Source organism: Corapipo altera, unplaced genomic scaffold, assembly GCF_003945725.1.
Source record: "Corapipo altera isolate COAL_440 unplaced genomic scaffold, ASM394572v1 44, whole genome shotgun sequence".
NCBI classification, from domain to species: domain Eukaryota; kingdom Metazoa; phylum Chordata; class Aves; order Passeriformes; family Pipridae; genus Corapipo; species Corapipo altera.
Genome location: NW_020884880.1, coordinates 6,922,632 through 6,936,611, shown reverse-complemented (window position 1 = coordinate 6,936,611; position 13,980 = coordinate 6,922,632). Strand labels below are relative to the sequence as shown.

The window sequence follows — 13,980 nt, the reverse complement described above, 5'->3', positions numbered from 1 at the left end:
CAGTCCAGGTGCAAAAATTAATGACATTTTATTTCAGGATTCATTGCTTGAGAAATGGGCTTTAAAGCTGAGGCAGATTTGCAGTGTTAAACTGAAACTCGTGACATTAAAAGGAGACTTAAGAAACTTTGGTAGCAGTAGCAATACTGGAAAGCTGTGGTTAAAACTTTCTTGCCTAGAAATTACCAGCTTGGTGATTTGAAGAGGTCAGCTCTTGGAGCAAGATGTGGAAGGTAGCGGAGGAACTGATATTGCCAAGATCATGTGCTGTGTCCTACCACTGAGCAGGATTAAATGCCCCTTAAAGTGCTGTGGGTTTTGCATTTTTTTCTGTAATAATGATTATAACTAGTGAAACTGCACTGGTATTAGTAACTAAGGGAAACATTTAGTTTAGATTAGATATACAGTCCACTTTATCCACTCAGGGATTTAACTTCAAAGCTAGCTTGGGACCATGAATATTTCAATTATGAGTTGCTATTAAACTTCAATCCATTTTCAAAAAGCAAACATAATATGTGTATTTATAGTTAGGTGTAGGCTTTAGATATTATGAGTGAGATCAACAGCTAGCATAACTTCATGTGGTATTATTGACGTTATTGGAATTACGCATATTTCTATTAGCTAAGGATCCGGCATGTCAAGCTTTCCCTTAATGCTTTAAGCTTCAGTTTACCTGTTTAAGGTAGAATTTATTTTATTACTCCTTTATGTCTTCTGGAAAGGGGTCCTTCCTACCATAAGAATCTTAGAAATGTCTGCATTTTCAAACCTTCCTTTTTTGTCATCAAAGCCCCATCTTCTCTTACGTTTTTATTAAATATTTTTTTATCTTTGCATACCTATCACAAAGTACCTTTTTGTAGTTTTGCTTAGAGTGAGTGGAATGTAGAGTAGAAAACAACTGCCTTGTTCGGATAAAATTTGAAAAACAGAACAGAGTTTAGTTTCTTGTAACCTTCTGCTTTCTGTGAGAACTCAACTTCTTGAGTTCTGAGGGAGAAAAATGTATATGAAAAAGATTTTTCTTGTTGTTGTTGTTTGAAGTTGCACTAGGAAAATACTGAGTTGCATATTAGTGTAATTTTCTTACTTTTTCATTCCCATTCTCATACAAAATAAAGTCCACAAAAAGAGTGAGGAATCACTTTTACAGGCATTTACTTAAAAGTTCTGTGATAGGCAGGTTGGTTTTGCCTTATTCTGAATCTGCTTCTGCAGTTCAGCTCACCTGTTTGCTGAATATTCAAGTGACTTCCTAATGACTCTTCTTTAAAACAGTTACATGAGAAGTTGTGTAAAGAAAAGGTGCAAAATCTTTTTCCCCTAAAAAGGTGAATGCTTTTTCTTTTTTTTCAATCAGAGTTCTGTATATGACTCTTTTTCCAAATTCTTATCTAATTCATAAAACTTAATTAAGCTGTTCTTCTGTCAGTATAAAATCAGTATTCACGTGTGGAGAAGGGTGACCTGTGTTAACTTCGTCAGATAAGGTTTCCTATTGTTTCAAGTCCATTTTCATATACTGAGGAGGAGCCAGATCCTGAACTGCTTGTAATCAGTGGCGAGGCTTTCAGATACTGTAGAACAGCAAGGACTTTACACTGCAGGAGTAAAAATGAATAAAGTGTTCAGTTTGCTTGGAGTCAATAGCTGTTGAGGTGAAGATTGCTTGCTCCCTTTATTTGGATGGTTTCTGTGACAGACACAAGAGGAAGTAGGTAGGATTTGCTGATGTTTAAAGGATGTAGTTGGCAAAGAAAACTTGGTATTGTCAACAATACCCTGAATTGTAATTTGACCTAGGTAGGATTGGTTATAAATGGGGATTACCCTACACCAAACTGTATTACCTTGTGTCTTCATAGCATAATCACATTTTGTTTCGTTTTTATAATATGTTTTTGGACTAATCTATTTTTTTAGATTTTTCTTTTTCTTCTTTTGCCCTGAAATGTCAGTTACATACTTAAAAATAATGAAAAACTCTTGGTTTTGGCTTTTTGTTTGTTACTAGATTTCTTTTAATGAAGATTTGTCTTGTACTTCACCTTCTTGATCAGTTTTCTTCTCTTTCATTTTTTTCCTGTGTTGTTTTCCAGATCATCACAGCCTTAACACTGCCCAGGGGTAAATGTTAGTGTTAGACCACAGCTGTTGACAGTAAATGGGAAGAGCTGGCTGTAAAATCCGTGCTCCTCCATGTCTGATTAAACTTTAAGATAGGAAAAATACTTTTTTAGTAGTTATTTTGTCGCTGATCTTTCATGACCTTTATTCTTGCTCTTACCTCTTTTTTGTTCCTCCAGTTTTAGCAAAGGAGTGCTTTCAATGTAGATGCCAGGAGCCTTAAATTATTCAGGGATGTGCTTTTTAGATGCTCTGGCTTGCAATCTTTAAAAGCCTGTTAAAGAGAGATTCTTTACACAGGCTTCAGGTAGCTGTATTCTTCTGTCATTTTAACTAATGGTGTAGGATATTCCAAATGCACTTTAAATGAGGAAAAGCTTTAATATTTACTTATATGTTTGCAGCATGCAAAATAATGATTTTTTTTTCGCACTACCAGGTGAAAAATGCTATGTTTGTTTTACTTTCTTTCTCTTTCTTTCTGTGATTTAAATTTCAAAGGTGAATTTCAGACCTAGAAGAGCATTTCCTGTTTGCTTTAGTATAGCAAGAGCTGATGAGCAATTGATAGAGGTTAATTTTCACTTAATTTAACATATTTTGGAGGAAAAAGCCCACATAATTAAAACTAAGTAGAAAACACCAGAATGCTATAAGTTCTGACAGGCCTGAAGTCAAAAGGAGATCTATTTAAGGGATTTGTTTTTGATTTTGATGCAGAATAGTTTAATTTTGCAGCTCCCTGAGAAAATTTTAGTGGACCAAAAAACATGACATTTTTTAACGTGATGATTCACTACATAGGCAGCTGGTAGTTATGTCTTGGTAGTGCACAATGTCCTAGAAATTGCAGTTGGTAGCATTTTGGGGGGGGGGGGGGGCGAGTTGCACACACTAGTGTGTTTTCAGGTTGGTTTTTTGGGTGTCTTTTTATGTTTGTGTTTGTTGGGGTTTTTTTGTGTTTTTTTTGGTTTTGGTTCCCCCCCCCCAAATTTCACGTTTTTTAGAGTCTCTGTGTCTGCAATCACCTTTTCTTTGAGTGTACCTCTGCAAGGGTGGTGCTGCGGCAGGGAGTCCGACAAATATTCTACGAGGTGTTGTTACTTATTCTTGGTGCTGAGCTATTCCCTGGTAGGGCTCTCTGCTGCAGCTGTGTTTTGTTTCTTGCCACTTGTCTTGAAACTACTTCCTTCCATAGGTCATATGTTGTCAAATACAGAGAGATTTAGTTATTTATTTTAGTGCATGCCCGACTGTGATGGATTCTTTCTTAAGGGCTGTGAGAGTCGGGGTTTTGTGGTTTGTTCCTGCCTTTAGCTTTGCATGACCTTGGGCATGTTGCTTAACATCTTTGTTTCTGGTTTGAAGTAGGTACAGAAATGCATGTATCACTGTGCTGCGAGATACACAGCTTTCTTAATGATCACTTATCTAGAGATCTCAAAAGCATTTTACAAAGACAGTCCGGTGCAATTGCTGTTGTAAGAGCTGGAGAGGTCAGACTGAGGAGTCGATGCTGACCACCTTATCTCCCTTCGTAGTTGCCTTAGATAGCCTCCCTTCTTTCATTGTGTCACTGAGCACTTGCTTCCTTTGTTAAAGCAGGACTGAAACTGTTACCAGCTGTTAACTTTCTTTTTTTCTCTCTCTCTCTTTTTTGTTTTTCTAATTCACATTCAAAAGAAATTACAAATATTTGTCTTTTTAGAGAACTTTGTGGGCTCATTTTGTGGTTCATTGCTGGGCATTAGCCTGTGTTAATATGGATTTTTTTTTTTCCTCCTTCTTCTTCTAGAGTATTTTTGGAAATATTTAAATGTGCTATAGTTGCGTCTTTTTCCATAATTGCAAGATTTAATTATTGAAAAAGTTTTACCAAGAGGCAGAGTGTTGGTTGTAATGCCTCGGACTTCTGATCTTAACAGTAGAGAATTCATGGGTTTTTTGTGATTTTAGTAAGCAATTTCTGTTTATTTGTGTTTCTGCTTGTATTTCCAGCTTTGAAGGTGGAAGGAGTTCAGGTTCTCCTTTGTCCTGGATTTTAATAGTGGTAGTGGCTCAGAGATTTTGTAAATACTGGTGGTGGCAATAGCACTGTGAATCAAATTAGAAGACCCCATCAAGTACATAACTTCTGATTTTTAAAACTTTTAAAGTGTGAAAGCTTTCTTTCATAGTGCCCACCATGCATGTGAGTTTTATTGCTAATGGAAAGGTATCTCTGGGCATCCGCAGAGACAGCAGACACAGCAGACACCTTATGCAGACATCATTTAACTGTACAGGACCACTGTGAACCTGATGGTCGCCAGCAATCTGGCTTGTGGGGTTTTTTCCTCCTGTCTCCCCTATGGCCTTCCATCAGCGTGTCCTTGCTCAGCCAAGCTGACTTAGTTTCCACAGAGCCCCATCCTCATTTGCTGCTTTTTTATTGCAGATTAAAGGCTTGGCTTGCATGTGGAGGTTATCAGCTAATGAATAAACTTCAGTCATCCTGTCCTGTGATAAATCTCTCTCCTAGATCAAAGATGAAGCATGTAGACTTTTTTCTTTCAAATGGTAATTTCTTAAGGCTGTCAGATCACTTCCTAAGGTCTGTTTACATAAAAACAAAAACATTAAACATATTTTATTCAAAATGTTGAATTTTCAGTTTTGAAAAAGCCTTCAATTTCCTCTCTGAGGAAGCCTCCCCTCCTTCCTTCTGTGATGGTCCCATCTGTGGAAATACTGGTGATCCTCACATTATGACTTTTAGTCGAAGTATTTTCTTAACACTGCAGTTACTTAGTTTTTAAACAGGTAGTTGTTCGGTTAATTTCATCAGAAGTATGTGTACGTATTAGATCTTTTCAGTTCCAGTTGAGTTAAAGTATGCAGAAACTTCTTTCTGCTGTATTGTCACATGGAAACCAAATAAGGCAGACTGTAGGGTGTTTGTTTTGACACAAAACTGTTATTCTCCTAGAACTCCTTTCCATGCAGTGTTTTCGCAAAATGAGGTTTGTATTTCAGTAGTAGTCTAAATAATGATTTGAAAATCCATGAGCTCTGGAATGATGTAAAATAAGGCAGTCTGCAAGTAGAGTCCATCCATTTCTATTTATTATATATGTTTCTTTAGTTCAAATGTTTTTAGAGTCTGTATAATTTTTTTGTCTTCTGCTTGCTACCTCAGCAACTGAAGATAGACATCAGGCTCTCCCATGGAGTACCATGGAAGTTTTCAAGGGGTATAGCAGGTTAAAAAAAGAGGAGAGAGTGACAGTCCTGTAAACGTTGGTTAAGCTTTGAGGAGTCTGTGACACATTCCTGTCCAGTAGGACCAATATCGCTGTCCTCTGTAAGCACAGAGGAAAAATAGTCCTTGTTTCAGGTGCTAAGTCGTTTTGATTTGGTCATGTGCATTTCAGTACTAGGAAGTAATCACAGTGAAACCATTTATAATCCAATAAATATGCACAAATGGTTGCTAATTTTTTAAGTTTTAGAATTCATCAGTGTTTTTTCTAGGGATGATCTAAACCTAGTTTAAACTGGTAAATGGAAAACTGATTGCTTTTTCAGGGGATGTGCTCGTCTTTTCCCTAAGAAGGGACTCTTTTTTTTCCTTTCAATTATTCTTCATTTCTCCTTGTGTTCAATACATTACTCTTCCCTGTTCCTGGATTATAGTTTGACCTTGATGAGGTAAATAGAGAAGTGAACTGTCTTGGTAAAGAATATATTCTTACGTATCTATTTGTTCTATAAGCTGAGGATTATGCATGCTAGAAAAGAGTGAATCATTAGCAGCTTTATTTCTGGTTGTCTTTTTTTCCTGTGGCTGTTTATGAACTTATTCAGCAAGTGTGGTTGCCAGTAAGTTAATGTAGTGAAATATTTTTTAGCAATGACATTTACTGCGGAGTCCTGCAGTCACTGAAGAGGAAGGTTACTGACTGGCCAGGTTTTTGTCTTTAAATTTATATATTATGAGTTGTCATTAAGTACATTTGAAAAATTGTGTGTGCAAAAACAATTCCCAGTCTTCCTAATTTGATCCTCCTTGCTCAGATGTTGTTTCCTTTCTGCTTCTAATGTATAGCTAAAAAAGATAAACAGTTTAATTCTTTTTTAATACTCTGTCTTCATGCTGAAACTGAATGCAATGTTTCCTTATTAACCATCTGTTAATAAAATTTCTCATGACCAAAGCACTAAGGGAAGTGGAGACAACAGGGACTTTTTAAAGTGTCAGTATTCAGTAAAGACAAAGAGTTTCAAGGATTTGAGATTAGATTTGGGAACTGGTTTAATACAAGTCTGTATACGCAGTGTATACTCAGTGTGTATATATACATATTCTGTATATGTATATATATATACACACATATATATCTCCATATATACATATGCATATAGAAAATATACCCACCATGTAATTGTCAGTCTTACTGATTGTATACACATGTAAAATAATCATAAAACTTCAGGAACACTTGGCTTCAGAAAACATGTACTGTGCAGCATGTTTATTGGTAATGTACATTCAGTTGCAAGTCTCATATACAGTAAATACTCAAGTAGCAGCAGAAGCCTTAAATATCCGTGTTGAGAACCAGCACCTGGTTGCAGGTGGTCAGAATTCTACCGGCTCCAGAAAGAGCACTTTGCTAAGAGTCTTTGAAAATCGGCCTACTTTAATAAGTCCTGACTTTATGTTCCCAGACTAACCACTTCTGACAATGGCTTCTTTGTTTCCCTGTTGAATCAGTGATAAAAGTTGTGAGCTGAATTTTACTGTTGACTTATTTCAATGGCCCACACCTTTTCCAGTGGAGACTGCAGTTTTTGCGGTGGTTTTTGGTAGTGAACTAAAGATTTAGATTTCAGCCTTCCTTTAATGATCTGTAAACTAGGTGTGTCAGAGTTGCCTTACTGGTGAGCATTTGTGAAAATTGAACAATGAAGCATGAAGGACACATGTATTTAGAGTGGTGACAGTTTCTCTCTTCGCAAGATGTAAACGAACATCCCATTAGCTATGCTGAGTTAATTTATACTTGTTTTATGAATGTATACATATTTTTATTATTAAAGGTAAAATAAAATTAAAAATAATCTCAAAATGCAATTTTGGTCCTTTTACTGTCATTGAGAGTTGCTAGAATAAAAACAAATTGTAAATAATCTTTTAAATTAGTTGTTTAATTCATGCTAGAGAGCGCTCACTGTGTAGTACATTTCATTATTTATTAGCTTCTACGCTTTTGCATATTCTTGAGTAGCAAACTGACAGACAGGCATGATTATCCTTAAGGATAATTTTTTATTATGATGCTCTTTTATTATGAGTATATTTTCTTATTTTTATAGGGATGCAAACTGAGCTTTTAAGACTGAACTACTACAAACTAGACTTCACCTTCTGTCACCAGTCGTTTGGGTTATGGCAGAACCAGTGATTAAATCCGTTTGGGTTATGGCAGAACCAGTGATTAAATCCAATTTCATTCACATTTTGTCCAGCTGCAAGTATAAGATCAGTAACCTTCTCATCTATAGCTGGCTGTTAGCTCTTTGTGTGAATACATCAGAAAAGAACAACAATAAGATAATAATTAGATTGATGTAACTTGAAACTTTTCCATAAGAGGGGAAATGAGGCAGAATCAGTTCCTGTTTGTTTTCTGCTCTGGGCATGTTCCCTAAATATGAAGTTGACGATACCTTTAAAACAATAAATAGAAGGAATACAAAATGGCTTATTTTAAAGTTTATTGTTTCTTCTAGCAGAAATACTTGTTATAATTTCCAAAGTTTTCTTCATAATTCCAATTTTACAAAACCTATTAAAATCCAGACCCCAGACCCCTCAAACTGCAGATTTACCTGAAGTGGAAAGTGTGTATGTATGTGTGTGTGTATGTGTGTGTGTAAAATGATGGGATATTATTGGATATTTTAGTAATGGAAGTTACATAGTGCTTAGCCATTACCTCTTAGAATTTAAATTAAATTTTGGAAATTGCTGCAAATGGAAATCCTGTCCTCAGAAAAGCACACAGACCCTGATTTAGTGGCCAGCTCTTCTCTTTGCATTTAACTTTATTGATAATTCCCAGGTAGGAATACAATTTAAGTTTTCTCCGAGGCTTGTTCTTACATTAAGATCTTGCTCTTTAGCGGGAGCTCTAAAGGTGGATTGCCTCTTCTTGCACCCTGCCTGGGAGCCTTTGGAGCCAGATACATTATCCATAACAGCAGAAACAAATGCCCCTGATTTTCTCTCAGGATTTTAACAGGGAAAGCTAATGCAGCTGAAGAGCAGCCCTGTTTCTCTGTGGGGTCCTGGAGGTTGCAGATCCAGTATAGAGGGATTAAAAATGCTTTAGATTTTTTTTTTTTCTTTCCTCCTTGTAATCATCTTCAGCTATCCACGTGTTTTAGTTCAATTGCTACAGAACTCAGCTGGTTTAATTTTATTAGGTTACCGCTTCCTGCTCCAGAGAGCACTAAGCCGCTGTTTATTTTGGGGGCAGGGGGAGAGGGAGAGCTCTTCGTCCTGCCTCACCTACTCCCCTCAGACATCAAAGTGAGTCAGTTCACTCCTCCTAGCTTAATCCTCCCTTTCTCCCTCCCACCAATGTTCTGCAAATTTCCTTGTATTCTTCTCAGAGTTATCCAGTGTCCGTGGTATTTGTCAGCAGGTTCACTTTTGCCCTGGAGGTACTTGCTGGGAGGCAGAGACCCCCTGGAAGCACTTTCCACTCCACTGCCTGCAGCTGTGAGTCTCCTACAGCCGGACAGGTAACTGTCTGGAAAGGAAGGAGAGCACTATAGGAAGGGGACATAAATTGGAATAAAATGGTGCCTGTGACAGCATTTCTGTGAGATTGCTGCTCTTGGAGGCTAAGAAACTGTCGGTAACTGCAGCTCTTGCTGTATGAAAATACCTTCTAGACAATTGTTATCTGGCAAGTGGAAATCTTTTGGGGTGGAGGTGAAGAGTGATCAACTAACCAAAATAGTGCCCAGATGTTTTTTTTGCTTGGGGGTACCAGAGTAGAGACAGTGTTCTAATTCCATATGGCAGTTCAGCCAGTAAGCAGTGTCAGTTTAGGCCAAAGGACCTGCAGTGTCCTAACTAGGTGTTAACTAGGAGCCTCTAGAAAAGTTTGCCTTGGAATTGCTCTTTCTTTGGGTTTACTTAATAGGTTATCTTTTATTGTTGTTTACTGGAAGTTACTCCCCCCACTCCCCAGTCAGGTGGCTTACCTTTTTGAGAGGGCTTTTTAATTTTTGCTCTACTGAATATACTTGTAGACTTCAATTTTCAACCGGCATGGTCTTTTTAAATGAGAAGCCAAGTGGCTACAAATATCTGAATTATCTCAGTGGTGCCTTCAGCACTTCCCAGTGTTAGAAAGCTGCAGGTGTACCCTCAGTAACTTTAATGAGCATTTCAAAAATTGCAACTGCACAGACAAGCAAATGAGGGATATCTTGACTAAAAAGGGGATTTATAGCAGTGAACCAATTATTAAGCTGTATGGGTGCAACCTCTAATATTGTGCTTCCTCTCCCACACTGACTGGGAACCCCTCCACCTCTCAGGGAGGCTGCATCTGTCATGGCAGGGGAGTCTTGGGTTAGCTGCCCAGAAATAGCTATATTGGCAAAATCTTTTAGTGTCTTAGCACGCAAGCTTTAGAAAAAACCAGTTCATTTAAAGAGTGACATTTATTTTCTTTTATAAAGAAGCATTTATAAGAATTTCTTTGCTGAACAGGAGCAGGAACATCATGTTTAGGAGTCAAATAAGTTGTCCTTTAGGGAAATGGCATATACCTGTACAAATGCCCTCATATAAACCTACTTTATGGACAGTGATGTGAACCCTTCTCTGTTTTCTACTTCAACCTTTTTTTGGCCTCAGCTACTGTTCTCAAAGGCTTTATGTTAATGCCAGATCATAGTAAAGATAGGGAAAAATTATGGTGGACATACACAATTAACATAATATAGAGATGAACAGGTGATTCAATTAATTTAAAACTGATTTTCATTAATCCTTTTTTTTATCTTTTAGTCATTAATCTGTAATGCTTAAAAAAAATAGGAAAGAAAAAAACATCTCTTGCTCCAAAGCAAGAGACAGTTATTTTAACAAACAATGCTTGTTAAGGTGGATGCATTACTGTAGATCTTAAGGTCCAGAATTTCCTAATATCAACTGTAGGAAAATGTGCTGTTATTTTCCATCTTGAAACTCTGTGGTAGTAAACAATAATAAATTCCAGCTTTCTGCTGCAGTTCATTTTCACCTGCTTGCTACTTTTTCCTAATTCAAATTCAGAATCAATTTTTTTAATTCTCATGACATCTCATCTGAGAACAGTCCATGTAGACTTTGAGTACAAAATCCCACAATTTTGGGCTGCCTTATTCTTCACCCCCCGCCTCCTATGCCTCCCCACCCACTGAGGATTGTAAAGACTATACTATTATGTAGCATTTGTGTGATGAAGTATTCAAGTAGACCTTTAATTGACATGCACAGAATTGTATGCTTTAGTCTGGAAGAGAAAATAAGCAATTTGCTTTATTTTGCAGCACGAGTTCTAAATGCTATTAAAGTGCATTTGTAGTTGCATATTTTCCAGTAAAGGTGACAGATTACTTCAAAGCTGGTATTTTCTTTTTGTTAAACAAGGTTCTCAAATAGATCCATCGTGCCCACATATTCTATTCTTGCCAGTTGGCTTTGAAAGCTGGTGCTTGGGCTCATCGTTCAGAACTAGCTTCCAAAAAATGAGGTCCCATGCTGTTTCTATCTATTGAGCTGGTAGGGGCTGGAAGGATCTGATCTGAAGCCAAGGCAAAGACTGAATTGATGGAATCATATATAGCAGGTTTGCCAAGTACTGCCCAGTCATGAAGTTCTGCTTTCTGGGAAAGAGCACTGACACAAGGAGAGGCAGAGCTATCCTGAAATTTCCTTCCGTGGACTTAGAGTCAGTCTGCTAGAAAGAACTAGCTTTTTATTGCATGCATTTTTACACATTTATGTGTTATTCCTTTCTTCTGCATGATGCTTCCCCATTTTCTCCCCAGTTGTACATATTCACAGGAAGAGGAAAAAGCTTTCTGCCCTTTACTACTGTATTACACATATTTTCACCAATGTAATGTGTCATTGCAGAGGCATGCTTGGACATTCAGTATGCTTACTTTCATTTGACTCAGTGTGCACACACACACATATCCAAACACACACATACAGACTGTTTCAGGTGGATGGTCACCACTTGGTTAGTCTAGATAGAGACCAGTTGTCCTTAGGGCTGAATTCTGCATCTTAAAAGGAGTTCTAGTTTTCTAGATGCAAACATAAAATGGAGAATAATATCAAGATTATGCACTTCTTCAGGATGGTACTTGACAGAAATGACAGTGAAAGCTCAGGTCTCTTGTCTATGTTCAGTTTTTATGTAAACTGCCAGGATAGTCTCTGAAACCACAGTGATGATACATATCTGCGTGTCAGATATCCAGTTTGTCACCAGCTTCTTCCGATATCTGGCAGAGAGCAGGACCTAAATGAAATCCAGTTGACTGGAGCTCAGCTAAGATCTGATAGAGTTGACTTTGATAGATCAAATGGTTGAAGAGCTTGGTGGAGTCTGTGTAGATGTAATCTGTTCAGCCACTTTTAAATCAGTCCACAGTCTTCAAGTGTTGCTCATTTTTGCAGCTGTGGTAGTGGTCAGAAACAAAAGGGTTTTTTCCTATTCTGTAGACAAGAGATCGACTAGGGTGAAAACAATTGCAGATGCTGTCTATGCCTGCAGCATCCATGCTTCTGTCTTCAGCTCTTGCAGTCATCTGTATGTGTAGGATTGTAATTCAAAATCATTGGGAACAGTTTAGCCGAAAAGTCTTGGTTACCAGCTTTACTGTCTTTCCATCCTGCTATCTCTCTTCATCTGTTACTTCTCCAACTTGATGTTTTTATTTCAGTTTTTGTTAGTAAACTAGGCTGCATGCCACATTCAGCTGCAGCAGCAATAACCTCCGGAGTATGAACGAATGGTCAGCTAGTTTCTCCTGAGCATCCCAAAGTTACCAGTAAAATTTCTCATCGTAATATATAGTGAAGTGGAAAGAGGACCGCTTTGGCATCTAGATGTCTTTGATCAGATACCTGTTAAATAGTTGTTGAAAATCAGAGTGCAGCTTCCTGCAAAGGTCTAAAGCTCAAATCATAATGATCTGGAAATAAATAATCAATAAATGCAGAAGGCTGTTGTTTCATAAATTAAATGCACATTTTTGAAATCTCTTCAGAAAATACATGTAAAGCCTGGCATTTCCAAATAGAAGGTTATCTAGAAATTTAGTTTTATGGCTCATGGCATCAGATATGCAAATACCTATACCGAACGTATGGATTGAACATTAAGTAACTCTTGCAAAAATAGAGCATTTAAGGCCTCATATGAACCCACAATGTTGTGTTTGGATTTTTTTAAAAATGTCTACTGATAAGATCACCTGGGTCATTGCTATGACCAAAGAGGTAAACTAGCATTTTACACTCCTTGACGAACCATTCAATAATTTGTTCATTTGAAAGTAGATTTTTTTTTTCTTATTAATGACTACCTGTTGTACTTACAGCATAAATAATTTGTTTGAATCATCAGGTGAGTGCTGTTAAGTTATAGCGAGTGAGGAAAATTGCAAAAACACGAATTAGGGTCCCTGTCCTTAAGTGTATTTCAGTTTGCATTTTGATAGCAGTTTAGAAATGTTATCGCCTGCTTTGTCACAGACATAATTCACATCTTTCTTCAGGCACTGTAAACAAGAGAAATGGTTTAATGGCTCCATAAAAGGCACTCTGTGCTGATAGCTGAGATTAGACCCTTTAGTAATGGATTTTTGTGTGTTGGGGGAAGGGGAGGGCTTGCCAGAGGTAAATGTACTGGAAAAGAATCTTGGAGAGACTCTGATGTATCTGAAATGCCTGCTGTATTTCAGTGTATATTGAGAGATAGATTTAAAGTGTGACAGTGTTGGCTTTATCAGTACAGGGGCCTTCTCTTCTTGCTGTTGAAATTTTACCAAGTACTATCTTGGGTCACCTCAGTCAGTCTAGCACCTGGAGTTGTATCGGTATTAGCTTAAGTATTTTTACATCTCCTGTCTCTTCATCTTACTGTTGAAAAAAATCAAATCCCCTATATGCAAATGTATTCAAGAAATCTCTCAAAACTTACATTGCATATTAATGTGCCAATTGATGATAAGAATGAGTTTATTTACAATATTAGGTTTAGAGGGTGGTTTGAGAGCATGAATGTGAAAAGCAGTTCAGAAACAGCATGTTTAGGCTATGACTTTTTGTGACTTCCCAGTTACTTCCTTTTCACAAATTTAGTATTACCTAGGATATATCAGAGTTCACTAGCACAAGCAAGGTGTGGTATAAAATCAGCTGCTGTCAGTTGATTTTATACCATGTAGGAAATGCTCTTGATCTACAAATGTTGATAATAAGACATCTTTGTCTCTTTGGTCACTGGAATCAAGATTGTCATTAGCCAATGTCATTGAATTACCAGTACCGTTTCATGGCTTTTAAAAATATGTTTAAATCTATTCTTCTTCAGAAAATAAAATCAGATTTTACTTTGTGTTCTGGGCAGGAGTCTGAAGTTTGAAATTTATAAAATAACTTTTTGTTGAAAGGAGAAATTACTTGCAATTTCATGTAAAATATTCAGTTCTGTCTGTACAAAAATGGTACCTTTCCTGTCTCTTAGGCTAGAAGGTACACATATCAGATTCCTCTGA

General features: G+C 37.2%; 1 protein-coding gene across 5 annotated transcripts in view; it reads left to right on the top strand.

The window, feature by feature from the left end:
* Window positions 1-13,980, top strand: part of ETV1 (ETS variant 1) — a 65,892-nt gene that overhangs the window by 15,711 nt on the left and 36,201 nt on the right. The window contains exon 1 of one of the 5 annotated variants that reach the window (XM_027639088.1): window positions 1,607-1,727. The exons of the other annotated variants lie outside the window; for them this stretch is intronic. The gene's annotated coding sequence lies outside the window, so the exon portion shown is untranslated. Of the gene's footprint in view, window positions 1-1,606; window positions 1,728-13,980 lie in introns of those variants that run through there. 5 annotated transcript variants of the gene reach the window in all.